This window comes from Canis lupus, chromosome 7 (assembly GCF_048164855.1).
Source record: "Canis lupus baileyi chromosome 7, mCanLup2.hap1, whole genome shotgun sequence".
In the NCBI taxonomy this organism is placed as follows: Eukaryota; Metazoa; Chordata; class Mammalia; order Carnivora; family Canidae; genus Canis; species Canis lupus.
Window position 1 is genome coordinate 75672521 of NC_132844.1, and position 14793 is coordinate 75687313.

Here is a 14793-nt window from a genome sequence, read left to right on the forward strand (position 1 = left end):
CAAGTCCTGAAGCCAGCTAGCTGTCAACTAGCTGCATTCCTATGGCAGTGAGAAGGTAGCAGTATTCTGAGTCAGGAGGTTCCAAGATTACCAGTCGACTGCACCTGGGGATACCCTCCAGGTCTGCATTGTTACCCTGCGTCTCAGAAGCCTCTGGCAAACGTCTCTGCTGAAGACCTGCGAAACTCACTCTGCAGGCAGTGTGGAACTGTGAGGGACTGAGGCTGAGCTCAACTCTCAGAAGTAAGATGGTTTTGGACAAGGCGTTCAGCTACCCTCTCACGTATGGAACTTAGTATGTAGCACCAGTCTACCACAGGAATTACTAGGAAATCGCTGAACTGAGCTTGGAGGCACTAGTCTTGTGTGCCGGGTGATTCCAATTACCTCTCCCAGCACTTCCGTCAAACAGCGAGCCTAGGCCTTTTAGAAGCCAAGGGTACCAGCAGGCTGGATGTGGAGGTACAGGCCATAAGCTCAACTCTCAGAAGTGTGTATGCATGGGAGGCAGATGTCTGCTACCCACTCGGACATGGGAGTTGGAACCTAGCTACACTGTGATTGAAGAAGGCCATTGGAAATCGCTGTATTCAACTCAGATACACGGGAGTTCAGGCCCAGTGCTCACACATGCTTTTCCCGCAACCTCTCCCAGCCACTAACATAAGGATGTTAGCAGCTACTCCTACAGTCAGGCAGCATGCGGGAGGGTTCTGCCCTGTCCTCAGCTCTCACAGGGAAGCATGTCTTGAAGGCAGCTGTCAACTAGCTGCATTCCTATGGCAGTGAGAAAGGAGCAGTATTCTGAGTCAGGAGGTTCCAAGATTACCAGTCGACTGCACCTGGGGATACCCTCCAGGTCTGCATTGTTACCCTGCGTCTCAGAAGCCTCTGGCAAACGTCTCTGCTGAAGACCTGTGAAACTCACTCTGCAGGCAGTGTGGAACTGTGAGGGACTGAGGCTGAGCTCAACTCTCAGAAGTAAGATGGTTTTGGACAAGGCGTTCAGCTACCCTCTCACGTATGGAACTTAGTATGTAGCACCAGTCTACCACAGGAATTACTAGGAAATCGCTGAACTGAGCTTGGAGGCACTAGTCTTGTGTGCCGGGTGATTCCAATTACCTCTCCCAGCACTTCTGTCAAACAGCGAGCCTTGGCCTTTTAGAAGCCAAGGGTACCAGCAGGCTGGATGTGGAGGTACAGGCCATAAGGTCAACTCTCAGAAGTGTGTATGCATGGGAGGCAGATGTCTGCTACCCACTCGGACATGGGAGTTGGAACCTAGCTACACTGTGATTGAAGAAGACCATTGGAAATCGCTGTATTCAACTCAGATACACGGGAGTACAGGCCCAGTGCTCACACATGCTTTTCCCGCAACCTCTCCCAGCCACAAACATAAGGATGTTAGCAGCTACTACTACAGTCAGGCAGGATGCGGGAGGGTTCTGCCCTGTCCTCAGCTCTCACAGGGAAGCATGTCTTGAAGCCAGCTGTCAACTAGCTGCATTCCTATGGCAGTGAGAAGGTAGCAGTACTCTGAGTAAGGAGGTTCCAAGATTACCACTCTACTGTACCTGGAGATACCCTCCAGGTCTGCATTGTTAACTTGTACTCAGAAGACTCTGGCAATCGTCTCTGGTGAAGACACTTGAAACTCACTCTGCAGGCAGTGTGGAACTGTGAGGGACTGAGGGTGGGCTCAACTCTCAGAAGTAAGATGCTTTTGGACAAGGCGTTCAGCTGCCTTCTCACATATGGAACTTAGTATGTAGCACCTGTCTACCACAAAAGTTACTGGGAAATCGTGAATTGAGCTTGGAGGCACTCGTCTTGTGTGCCGGGAGATTCCAATTACCTCTCCCAGCACTTCCGTCAAACAGCGAGCCTAGGCCTTTTAGAAGCCAAGGGTACCAGCAGGCTGGATGTGGAGGTACAGGCCATAAGCTCAAATCTCAGAAGTGTGTATGCATGGGAGGCAGATGTCTGCTATCCGCTCGTACATGGGATTTGGAACCTAGCTACACTCTGGTTGAGGAAAGCCTTTGGAAATCGCTGTATTCAACTCAGATACACGGGAGTTCAGGCCCAGTGCTCACACATGCTTTTCCCGCAACCTCTCCCAGCCACTAACATAAGGATGTTAGCAGCTACTCCTACAGTCAGGCAGCATGCGGGAGGGTTCTGCCCTGTCCTCAGCTCTCACAGGAAAGCATGTCTTGAAGCCAGCTGTCAACTAGCAGCATTCCTATGGCAGTGAGAAGGTAGCAGTATTCTGAGTCAGGAGGTTCCAAGATTCCCAGTCGACTGCACCTGGGGATACCCTCCAGGTCTGCATTGTTACCCTGCGTCTCAGAAGCCTCTGGCAAACGTCTCTGCTGAAGACCTGCGAAACTCACTCTGCAGTCATGTGGAACTGTGAGGGACTGAGGGTGAGCTCAACTCTCAGAGGTAAGATGGTTTTGGACAAGGCGTTCAGCTACCCTCTCACGTATGGAACTTAGTATGTAGCACCAGTCTACCACAGGAATTACTAGGAAATCGCTGAACTGAGCTTGGAGGCACTAGTCTTGTGTGCCGGGTGATTCCAATTACCTCTCCCAGCACTTCCGTCAAACAGCGAGCCTAGGCCTTTTAGAAGCCAAGGGTACCAGCAGGCTGGATGTGGAGGTACAGGCCATAAGCTCAACTCTCAGAAGTGTGTATGCATGGGAGGCAGATGTGTGCTACCCACTCGGACATGGGAGTTGGAACCTAGCTACACTGTGATTGAAGAAGGCCATTGGAAATCGCTGTATTCAACTCAGATACACGGGAGTACAGGCCCAGTGCTCACACATGCTTTTCCCGCAACCTCTCCCAGCCACTAACATAAGGATGTTAGCAGCTACTACTACAGTCAGGCAGGATGCGGGAGGGTTCTGCCCTGTCCTCAGCTCTCACAGGGAAGCATGTCTTGAAGCCAGCTGTCAACTAGCTGCATTCCTATGGCAGTGAGAAGGTAGCAGTACTTTGAGTCAGGAGGTTCCAAGATTACCACTCTACTGTACCTGGAGATACCCTCCAGGTCTGCATTGTTAACTTGTACTCAGAAGCCTCTGGCAATCGTCTCTGGTGAAGACGTGTGAAACTCACTCTGCAGGCAGTGTGGAACTGTGAGGGACTGAGGGTGGGCTCAACTCTCAGTAGTAAGATGCTTTTGGACAAGGCGTTCAGCTACCATCTCACATATGGAACTTAGTATGTAGCACCTGTCTACCACAAGAATTACTGGGAAATCGTGAATTGAGCTTGGAGGCACTCGTCTTGTGTGCCGGGAGATTCCAATTACCTCTCCCAGCACTTCCGTCAAACAGCGAGCCTAGGCCTTTTAGAAGCCAAGGGTACCAGCAGGCTGGCTGTGGAGGTACAGGCCATAAGCTCAACTCTCAGAAGTGTGTATGCATGGGAGGCAGATGTCTGCTACCCGCTCGTACATGGGATTTGGAACCTAGCTACACTCTGGTTGAGGAAAGCCGTTGGAAATCGCTGTATGCAACTCAGATACACGGGAGTTCAGGCCCAGTGCTCACACATGCTTTTCCCGCAACCTCTCCCAGCCACTAACATAAGGATGTTAGCAGCTACTCCTACAGTCAGGCAGCATGCGGGAGGGTTCTGCCCTGTCCTCAGCTCTCACAGGGAAGCATGTCTTGAAGCCAGCTGTCAACTAGCTGCATTCCTATGGCAGTGAGAAGGTAGCAGTATTCTGAGTCAGGACGTTCCAAGATTACCAGTCGACTGCACCTGGGGATACCCTCCAGGTCTGCATTGTTACCCTGCGTCTCAGAAGCCTCTGGCAAACGTCTCTGCTGAAGACCTGCGAAACTCACTCTACAGGCAATGTGGAACTGTGAGGGACTGAGGCTGAGCTCAACTCTCAGAAGTAAGATGGTTTTGGACAAGGCGTTCAGCTACCCTCTCACGTATGGAACTTAGTATGTAGCACCAGTCTACCACAGGAATTATTAGGAAATCGCTGAACTGAGCTTGGAGGCACTAGTCTTGTGTGCCGGGTGATTCCAATTACCTCTCCCAGCACTTCCGTCAAACAGCGAGCCTAGGCCTTTTAGAAGCCAAGGGTACCAGCAGGCTGGCTGTGGAGGTACAGGCCATAAGCTCAACTCTCAGAAGTGTGTATGCATGGGAGGCAGATATCTGCTACCCACTCGGACATGGGAGTTGGAACCTAGCTACACTGTGATTGAAGAAGGCCATTGGAAATCGCTGTATTCAACTCAGATACACGGGAGTTCAGGCCCAGTGCTCACACATGCTTTTCCCGCAACCTTTCCCAGCCACTAACATAAGGATGTTAGCAGCTACTCCTACAGTCAGGCAGGATGCGGGAGGGTTCTGCCCTGTCCTCAGCTCTCACAGGGAAGCATGTCTTGAAGCCAGCTGTCAACTAGCTGCATTCCTATGGCAGTGAGAGGGTAGCAGTACTCTGAGTCAGGAGGTTCCAAGATTACCACTCTACTGCACCTGGAGTTACCTTCCAGGTCTGCATTGTTAACTTGTACTCAGAAGCCTCTGGCAATCGTCTCTGGTGAAGACGTGTGAAACTCACTCTGCAGGCAGTGTGGAAGTGTGAGGGACTGAGGGTGTTCTCAACTCTCAGAAGTAAGATGCTTTTGGACAAGGCGTTCATCTACCTTCTCACATATGGAACTTAGTATGTAGCACCTGTCTACCACAAGAATTACTGGGAAATCGTGAATTGAGCTTGGAGGCACTCGTCTTGTGTGCCGGGAGATTCCAATTACCTCTCCCAGCACTTCCGTCAAACAGCGAGCCTAGGCCTTTTAGAAACCAAGGGTACCAGCAGGCTGGATGTGGAAGTACAGGCCATAAGCTCAACTCTCAGAAGTGTGTATGCATGGGAGGGAGATGTCTTCTACCCCCTCATACATGGGATTTGGAACCTAGCTACACTCTGGTTGAGGAAAGCCGTTGGAAATCGCTGTATTCAACTCAGATACACGGGAGTTCAGGCCCAGTGCTCACACATGCTTTTCCCGCAACTTCTCCCAGCCACTAACATAAGGATGTTAGCAGCTACTCCTACAGTCAGGCAGCATGCGGGAAGGTTCTGCCCTGTCCTCAGCTCTCACAGGGAAGCATGTCTTGAAGCCAGCTGTCAACTAGCTGCATTCCTATGGCAGTGAGAAGGTAGCAGTATTCTGAGTCAGGAGGTTCCAAGATTACCAGTCGACTGCACCTGGGGATACCCTCCAGGTCTGCATTGTTACCCTGCGTCTCAGAAGCCTCTGGCAAACGTCTCTGCTGAAGACCTGCGAAACTCACTCTGCAGGCAGTGTGGAACTGTGAGGGACTGAGGTTGAGCTCAACTCTCAGAAGTAAGATGGTTTTGGACAAGGCGTTCAGCTACCCTCTCACGTATGGAACTTAGTATGTAGCACCAGTCTACCACAGGAATTACTAGGAAATCGCTGAACTGAGCTTGGAGGCACTAGTCTTGTGTGCCGGGTGATTCCAATTATCTCTCCCAGCACTTCCGTCAAACAGCGAGCCTAGGCCTTTTAGAAGCCAAGGGTACCAGCAGGCTGGATGTGGAGGTACAGGCCATAAGCTCAACTCTCAGAAGTGTGTATGCATGGGAGGCAGATGTCTGCTACCGACTCGGACATGGGAGTTGGAACCTAGCTACACTCTGGTTGAGGAAAGCCGTTGGAAATCGCTGTATTCAACTCAGATACACGGGAGTTCAGGCCCAGTGCTCACACATGCTTTTCCCGCAACCTCTCCCAGCCACTAACATAAGGATGTTAGCAGCTACTCCTGCAGTCAGGCAGCATGCGGGAGGGTTCTGCCCTGTCCTCAGCTCTCACAGGGAAGCATGTCTTGAAGCCAGCTGTCAACTAGCTGCATTCCTATGGCAGTGAGAAGGTAGCAGTATTCTGAGTCAGGAGGTTCCAAGATTCCCAGTCGACTGCACCTGGGGATACCCTCCAGGTCTGCATTGTTACCCTGCGTCTCAGAAGCCTCTGGCAAACGTCTCTGCTGAAGACCTGCGAAACTCACTCTGCAGGCAGTGTGGAAATGTGAGGGACTGAGGGTGAGCTCAACTCTCAGAAGTAAGATGGTTTTGGACAAGGCGTTCAGCTACCCTCTCACGTATGGAACTTAGTATGTAGCACCAGTCTACCACAGGAATTACTAGGAAATCGCTGAACTGAGCTTGGAGGCACTAGTCTTGTGTGCCGGGTGATTCCAATTACCTCTCCCAGCACTTCCGTCAAACAGCCAGCCTAGGCCTTTTAGAAGCCAAGGGTACCAGCAGGCTGGATGTGGAGGTACAGGCCATAAGCTCAACTCTCAGAAGTGTGTATGCATGGGAGGCAGATATCTGCTACCCGCTCGTACATGGGATTTGGAACCTAGCTACACTCTGGTTGAGGAAAGCCGTTGGAAATCGCTGTATTCAACTCAGATACACGGGAGTTCAGGCCCAGTGCTCACACATGCTTTTCCCGCAACCTCTCCCAGCCACTAACATAAGGATGTTAGCAGCTACTCCTACAGTCAGCCAGGATGCGGGAGGGTTCTGCCCTGTCCTCAGCTCTCACAGGGAAGCATGTCTTGAAGCCAGCTGTCAACTAGCTGCATTCCTATGGCAGTGAGAAGGTAGCAGTATTCTGAGTCAGGAGGGTCCAAGATTAACAGTCGACTGCACCTGGGGATACCCTGCAGGTCTGCATTGTTACCCTGCGTCTCAGAAGCCTCTGGCAAACGTCTCTGCTGAAGACCTGCGAAACTCACTCTGCAGGCAGTGTGGAACTGTGAGGGACTGAGGCTGAGCTCAACTCTCAGAAGTAAGATGGTTTTGGACAAGGCGTTCAGCTACCCTCTCACGTATAGAACTTAGTATGTAGCACCAGTCTACCACAGGAATTATTAGGAAATCGCTGAACTGAGCTTGGAGGCACTAGTCTTGTGTGCCGGGTGATTCCAATTATCTCTCCCAGCACTTCCGTCAAACAGCGAGCCTAGGCCTTTTAGAAGCCAAGGGTACCAGCAGGCTGGCTGTGGAGGTACAGGCCATAAGCTCAACTCTCAGAAGTGTGTATGCATGGGAGGCAGATGTCTGCTATCCGCTCGTAAATGGGATTTGGAACCTAGCTACACTATGGTTGAGGAAAGCCGTTGGAAATCGCTGTATTCAACTCAGATACACGGGAGTTCTGGCCCAGTGCTCACACATGCTTTTCCCCCAACCTCTCCCAGCCACTAACATAAGGATGGTAGCAGCTACTCCTACAGTCAGGCAGGATACGGGAGGGTTCTGCCCTGTCATCAGCTCTCACAGGGAAGCATGTCTTGTAGCCAGCAGTCAACTAGCTGCATTCCTATGGCAGTGAGAAGGTAGCAGTACTCTCAGTCAGGAGGTTCCAAGATTACCACTCTACTGCACCTGGAGATACCCTCCAGGTCTGCATTGTTAACTTGTACTCAGCAGCCTCTGGCAATCGTCTCTGGGGAACACGTGTGAAACTCACTCTGCAGGCAGTGTGGAACTGTGAGGGACTGAGGGTGGGCTCAACTCTCAGAAGTAAGATGCTTTTGGACAAGGCGTTCAGCTACCATCTCACATATGGAACTTAGTATGTAGCACCTGTCAACCACAAGAATTACTGGGAAATCGTGAATTGAGCTTAGAGGCACTCGTCTTGTGTGCCGGGAGATTCCAATTACCTCTCCCAGCACTTCCGTCAAACAGCGAGCCTAGGCCTTTTAGAAGCCAAGGGTACCAGCAGGCTGGCTGTGGAGGTACAGGCCATAAGCTCAACTCTCAGAAGTGTGTATGCATGGGAGGCAGATGTCTGCTACCCGCTCGTACATGGGATTTGGAACCTAGCTACACTCTGGTTGAGGAAAGCCGTTGGAAATCGCTGTATTCAACTCAGATACACGGGAGTTCAGGCCCAGTGCTCACACATGCTTTTCCCGCAACCTCTCCCAGCCACTAACATAAGGATGGTAGCAGCTACTCCTACAGTCAGGCAGCATGCGGGAGGGTTATGCCCTGTCCTCAGCTCTCACAGGGAAGCATGTCTTGAAGCCAGCTGTCAACTAGCTGCATTCCTATGGCAGTGAGAAGGTAGCAGTATTCTGAGTCAGGAGGTTCCAAGATTACCAGTCGACTGCACCTGGGGATACCCTCCAGGTCTGCATTGGTACCCTGCGTCGCAGAAGCCTCTGGCAAACGTCTCTGCTGAAGACCTGCGAAACTCAATCTGCAGGCAGTGTCGAACTGTGAGGGACTGAGGCTGAGCTCAACTCTCAGAAGTAAGATGGATTTGGACAAGGCGTTCAGCTACCCTCTCACGTATGGAACTTAGTATGTAGCACCAGTCTACCACAGGAATTACTAGGAAAATGCTGAACTGAGCTTGGAGGCACTAGTCTTGTGTGCCGGGTGATTCCAATTATCTCTCCGAGCACTTCCGTCAAACAGCGAGCCTAGGCCTTTTAGAAGCCAAGGGTACCAGCAGGCTGGCTGTGGAGGTACAGGCCATAAGCTCAACTCTCAGAAGTGTGTATGCATGGGAGGCAGATGTCTGCTACCCGCTCGTACATGGGATTTGGAACCTAGCTACACTCTGGTTGAGGAAAGCCGTTGGAAATCGCTGTATTCAACTCAGATACACGGGAGTTCAGGCCCAGTGCTCACACATGCTTTTCCCGCAACCTCTCCCAGCCACTAATATAAGGATGTTAGAAGCTACTCCTACAGTCAGGCAGCATGCGGGAAGGTTCTGCCCTGTCCTCAGCTCTCACAGGGAAGCATGTCTTGAAGCCAGCTGTCAACTAGCTGCATTCCTATGGCAGTGAGAATGTAGCAGTATTCTGAGTCAGGAGGTTCCACGATTACCAGTCGACTGCACCTGGGGATACCCTCCAGGTCTGCATTGTTACCCTGCGTCTCAGAAGCCTCTGGCAAACGTCTCTGCTGAAGACCTGCGAAACTCACTCTGCAGGCAGTGTGGAACTGTGAGGGACTGAGGGTGAGCTCAACTCTCAGAAGTAAGATGGTTTTGGACAAGGCGTTCAGCTACCCTCTCAAGTATGGAACTTAGTATGTAGCACCACTCTACCACAGGAATTACTAGGAAATCGCTGAACTGAGCTTGGAGGCACTAGTCTTGTGTGCCGGGTGATTCCAATTACCTCTCCCAGCACTTCCGTCAAACAGCGAGCCTAGGCCTTTTAGAAGCCAAGGGTACCAGCAGGCTGGATGTGGAGGTACAGGCCATAAGCTCAACTCTCAGAAGTGTGTATGCATGGGAGGCAGATGTCTGCTACCCACTCGGACATGGGAGTTGGAACCTAGCTACACTGTGATTGAAGAAGGCCATTGGAAATCGCTGTATTCAACTCAGATACACGGGAGTTCAGGCCCAGTGCTCACACATGCTTTTCCCGCAACCTCTCCCAGCCACTAACATAAGGATGGTAGCAGCTACTCCTACAGTCAGGCAGGATACGGGAGGGTTCTGCCCTGTCCTCAGCTCTCACAGGGAAGCATGTCTTGAAGCCAGCTGTCAACTAGCTGCATTCCTATGGCAGTGAGAAGGTAGCAGTACTCTGAGTCAGGAGGTTCCAAAATTACCACTCTACTGCACCTGGAGATACCCTCCAGGTCTGCATTGTTAACTTGTACTCAGAAGCCTCTGGCAATCGTCTCTGGTGAAGACGTGTGAAACTCACTCTGCAGGCAGTGTGGAACTGTGAGGGACTGAGGGTGGGCTCAACTCTCAGAAGTAAGATGCTTTTGGACAAGTCGTTCAGCTACCCTCTCACGTATGGAACTTAGTATGTAGCACCTGTCAACCACAAGAATTACTGGGAAATCGTGAATTGAGCTTAGAGGCACTCGTCTTGTGTGCCGGGAGATTCCAATTACCTCTCCCAGCACTTCCGTCAAACAGCGAGCCTAGGCCTTTTAGAAGCCAAGGGTACCAGCAGGCTGGCTGTGGAGGTACAGGCCATAAGCTCAACTCTCAGAAGTGTGTATGCATGGGAGGCAGATGTCTGCTACCCGCTCGTACATGGGATTTGGAACCTAGCTACACTCTGGTTGAGGAAAGCCGTTGGAAATCGCTGTATTCAACTCAGATACACGGGAGTTCAGGCCCAGTGCTCACACATGCTTTTCCCGCAACCTCTCCCAGCCACTAACATTAGGATGTTAGCAGCTACTCCTACAGTCAGGCAGCATGCGGGAGGGTTCTGCCCTGTCCTCAGCTCTCACAGGGAAGCATGTCTTGAAGCCAGCTGTCAACTAGCTGCATTCCTATGGCAGTGAGAAGGTAGCAGTATTCTGAGTCAGGAGGTTCTAAGATTACCAGTCGACTGCACCTGGGGATACCCTCCAGGTCTGCATTGGTACCCTGCGTCGCAGAAGCCTCTGGCAAACGTCTCTGCTGAAGACCTGCGAAACTCACTCTGAAGGCAGTGTCGAACTGTGAGGGACTGAGGGTGAGCTCAACTCTCAGAAGTAAGATGGTTTTGGACAAGGCGTTCAGCTACCCTCTCACGTATGGAACTTAGTCTGTAGCACCAGTCTACCACAGGAATTATTAGGAAATCGCTGAACTGAGCTTGGAGGCACTAGTCTTGTGTGCCGGGTGATTCCAATTATCTCTCCCAGCACTTCCGTCAAACAGCGAGCCTAGGCCTTTTAGAAGCCAAGGGTACCAGCAGGCTGGCTGTGGAGGTACAGGCCATAAGCTCAACTCTCAGAAGTGTGTATGCATGGGAGGCAGATGTCTGCTACCCGCTCGTACATGGGATTTGGATCCTAGCTACACTCTGGTTGAGGAAAGCCGTTGGAAATCGCTGTATTCAACTCAGATACACGGGAGTTCAGGCCCAGTGCTCACACATGCTTTTCCCGCAACCTCTCCCAGCCACTAACATAAGGATGTTAGCAGCGACTCCTACAGTCAGGCAGCATGCGGGAGGGTTCTGCCCTGTCCTCAGCTCTCACAGGGAAGCATGTCTTGAAGCCAGCTCTCAACTAGCTGCATTCCTATGGCAGTGAGAAGGTAGCAGTATTCTGAGTCAGGAGGGTCCAAGATTACCAGTCGACTGCACCTGGGGATACCCTCCAGGTCTGCATTGTTACCCTGCGTCTCAGAAGCCTCTGGCAAACGTCTCTGCTGAAGACCTGCGAAACTCACTCTGCAGGCAGTGTGGAAATGTGAGGGACTGAGGCTGAGCTCAACTCTCAGAAGTAAGATGGTTTTGGACAAGGCGTTCAGCTACCCTCTCACGTATGGAACTTAGTATATAACACCAGTCTACCACAGGAATTACTAGGAAATCGCTGAACTGAGCTTGGAAGCACTAGTCTTGTGTGCCGGGTGATTCCAATTACCTCTCCCAGCACTTCCGTCAAACAGCGAGCCTAGGCCTTTTAGAAGCCAAGGGTACCAGCAGGCTGGCTGTGGAGGTACAGGCCATAAGCTCAACTCTCAGAAGTGTGTATGCATGGGAGGCAGATGTCTGCTACCCACTCGGACATGGGAGTTGGAACCTAGCTACACTGTGATTGAAGAAGGCCATTGGAAATCGCTGTATTCAACTCAGATACACGGGAGTTCAGGCCCAGTGCTCACACATGCTTTTCCCCCAACCTCTCCCAGCCACTAACATAAGGATGGTAGCAGCTACTCCTACAGTCAGGCAGGATACGGGAGGGTTCTGCCCTGTCATCAGCTCTCACAGGGAAGCATGTCTTGAAGCCAGCTGTCAACTAGCTGCATTCCTATGGCAGTGAGAAGGTAGCAGTACTCTGAGTCAGGAGGTTCCAATATTACCACTCTACTGCACCTGGAGATACCCTCCAGGTCTGCATTGTTAACTTGTACTCAGAAGCCTCTGGCAATCGTCTCTGGTGAAGACGTGTGAAACTCACTCTGCAGGCAGTGTGGAACTGTGAGGGACTGAGGGTGGGCTCAACTCTCAGAAGTAAGGTGCTTTTGGACAAGGCGTTCAGCTACCATCTCACATATGGAACTTAGTATGTAGCACCTGTCAACCACAAGAATTACTGGGAAATCGTGAATTGAGCTTAGAGGCACTCGTCTTGTGTGCCGGGAGATTCCAATTACCACTCCCAGCACTTCCGTCAAACAGCGAGCCTAGGCCTTTTAGAAGCCAAGGGTACCAGCAGGCTGGCTGTGGAGGTACAGGCCATAAGCTCAACTCTCAGAAGTGTGTATGCATGGGAGGCAGATGTCTGCTACCCGCTCGTACATGGGATTTGGAACCTAGCTACACTCTGGTTGAGGAAAGCCGTTGGAAATCGCTGTATTCAACTCAGATACACGGGAGTTCAGGCCCAGTGCTCACACATGCTTTTCCCGCAACCTCTCACAGCCACTAACATTAGGATGTTAGCAGCTACTCCTACAGTCAGGCAGCAAGCGGGAGGGTTCTGCCCTGTCCTCAGCTCTCACAGGGAAGCATGTCTTGAAGCCAGCTGTCAACTAGCTGCATTCCTATGGCAGTGAGAAGGTAGCAGTATTCTGAGTCAGGAGGGTCCAAGATTACCAGTCGACTGCACCTGGGGATACCCTCCAGGTCTGCATTGTTACCCTGCGTCTCAGAAGCCTCTGGCAAACGTCTCTGCTGAAGACCTGCGAAACTCACTCTGAAGGCAGTGTCGAACTGTGAGGGACTGAGGGTGAGCTCAACTCTCAGAAGTAAGATGGTTTTGGACAAGGCGTTCAGCTACCCTCTCACGTATGGAACTTAGTCTGTAGCACCAGTCTACCACAGGAATTATTAGGAAATCGCTGAACTGAGCTTGGAGGCACTAGTCTTGTGTGCCGGGTGATTCCAATTATCTCTCCCAGCACTTCCGTCAAACAGCGAGCCTAGGCCTTTTAGAAGCCAAGGGTACCAGCAGGCTGGCTGTGGAGGTACAGGCCATAAGCTCAACTCTCAGAAGTGTGTATGCATGGGAGGCAGATGTCTGCTACCCGCTCGTACATGGGATTTGGAACCTAGCTACACTCTGGTTGAGGAAAGCCGTTGGAAATCGCTGTATTCAACTCAGATACACGGGAGTTCAGGCCCAGTGCTCACACATGCTTTTCCCGCAACCTCTCCCAGCCACTAACATAAGGATGTTAGCAGCGACTCCTACAGTCAGGCAGCATGCGGGAGGGTTCTGCCCTGTCCTCAGCTCTCACAGGGAAGCATGTCTTGAAGCCAGCTCTCAACTAGCTGCATTCCTATGGCAGTGAGAAGGTAGCAGTATTCTGAGTCAGGAGGGTCCAAGATTACCAGTCGACTGCACCTGGGGATACCCTCCAGGTCTGCATTGTTACCCTGCGTCTCAGAAGCCTCTGGCAAACGTCTCTGCTGAAGACCTGCGAAACTCAATCTGCAGGCAGTGTCGAACTGTGAGGGACTGAGGCTGAGCTCAACTCTCAGAAGTAAGATGGTTTTGGACAAGGCGTTCAGCTACCCTCTCACGTATGGAACTTAGTATGTAGCACCAGTCTACCACAGGAATTACTAGGAAATCGCTGAACTGAGCTTGGAGGCACTAGTCTTGTGTGCCGGGTGATTCCAATTATCTCTCCCAGCACTTCCGTCAAACAGCGAGCCTAGCCCTTTTAGAAGCCAAGGGTACCAGCAGGCTGGCTGTGGAGGTACAGGCCATAAGCTCAACTCTCAGAAGTGTGTATGCATGGGAGGCAGATGTCTGCTACCCACTCGGACATGGGAGTTGGAACCTAGCTACACTGTGATTGAAGAAGGCCATTGGAAATCGCTGTATTCAACTCAGATACACTGGAGTTCAGGCCCAGTGCTCACACATGCTTTTCCGGCAACCTCTCCCAGCCACTAACATTAGGATGTTAGCAGCTACTCCTACAGTCAGGCAGGATGCGGGAGGGTTCTGCCCTGTCCTCAGCTCTCACAGGGAAGCATGTCTTGAAGCCAGCTGTCAACTAGCTGCATTCCTATGGCAGTGAGAAGGTAGCAGCACTCTGAGTCAGGAAGTTCCAAGATTACCACTCTACTGCACCTGGAGATACCCTCCAGGTCTGCATTGTTAACTTGTACTCAGAAGCCTCTGGCAATCGTCTCTGGTGAAGACGTGTGAAACTCACTCTGCAGGCAGTGTGGAAGTGTGAGGGACTGAGGGTGGACTCAACTCTCAGAAGTAAGATGCTTTTGGACAAGGCGTTCAGCTACCTTCTCACATATGGAACTTAGTATGTAGCACCTGTCTACCACAAGAATTACTGGGAAATCGTGAATTGAGCTTGGAGGCACTCGTCTTGTGTGCCGGGAGATTCCAATTACCTCTCCCAGCACTTCCGTCAAACAGCGAGCCTAGGCCTTTTAGAAGCCAAGGGTACCAGCAGGCTGGATGTGGAGGTACAGGCCTTAAGCTCAACTCTCAGAAGTGTGTATGCATGGGAGGCAGATGTCTGCTACCTACTCGGACATGGGATTTGGAACCTAGCTACACTCTGGTTGAGGAAAGCCGTTGGAAATCGCTGTATTCAACTCAGATACAAGGGAGTTCAGGCCCAGTGCTCACACATGCTTTTCCGGCAACCTCTCCCAGCCACTAACATAAGGATGTTAGCAGCTACTCCTACAGTCAGGCAGGATGCGGGAGGGTTCTGCCCTGTCCTCAGCTCTCACAGGGAAGCATGTCTTGAAGCCAGCTGTCAACTAGCTGCATTCCTATGGCAG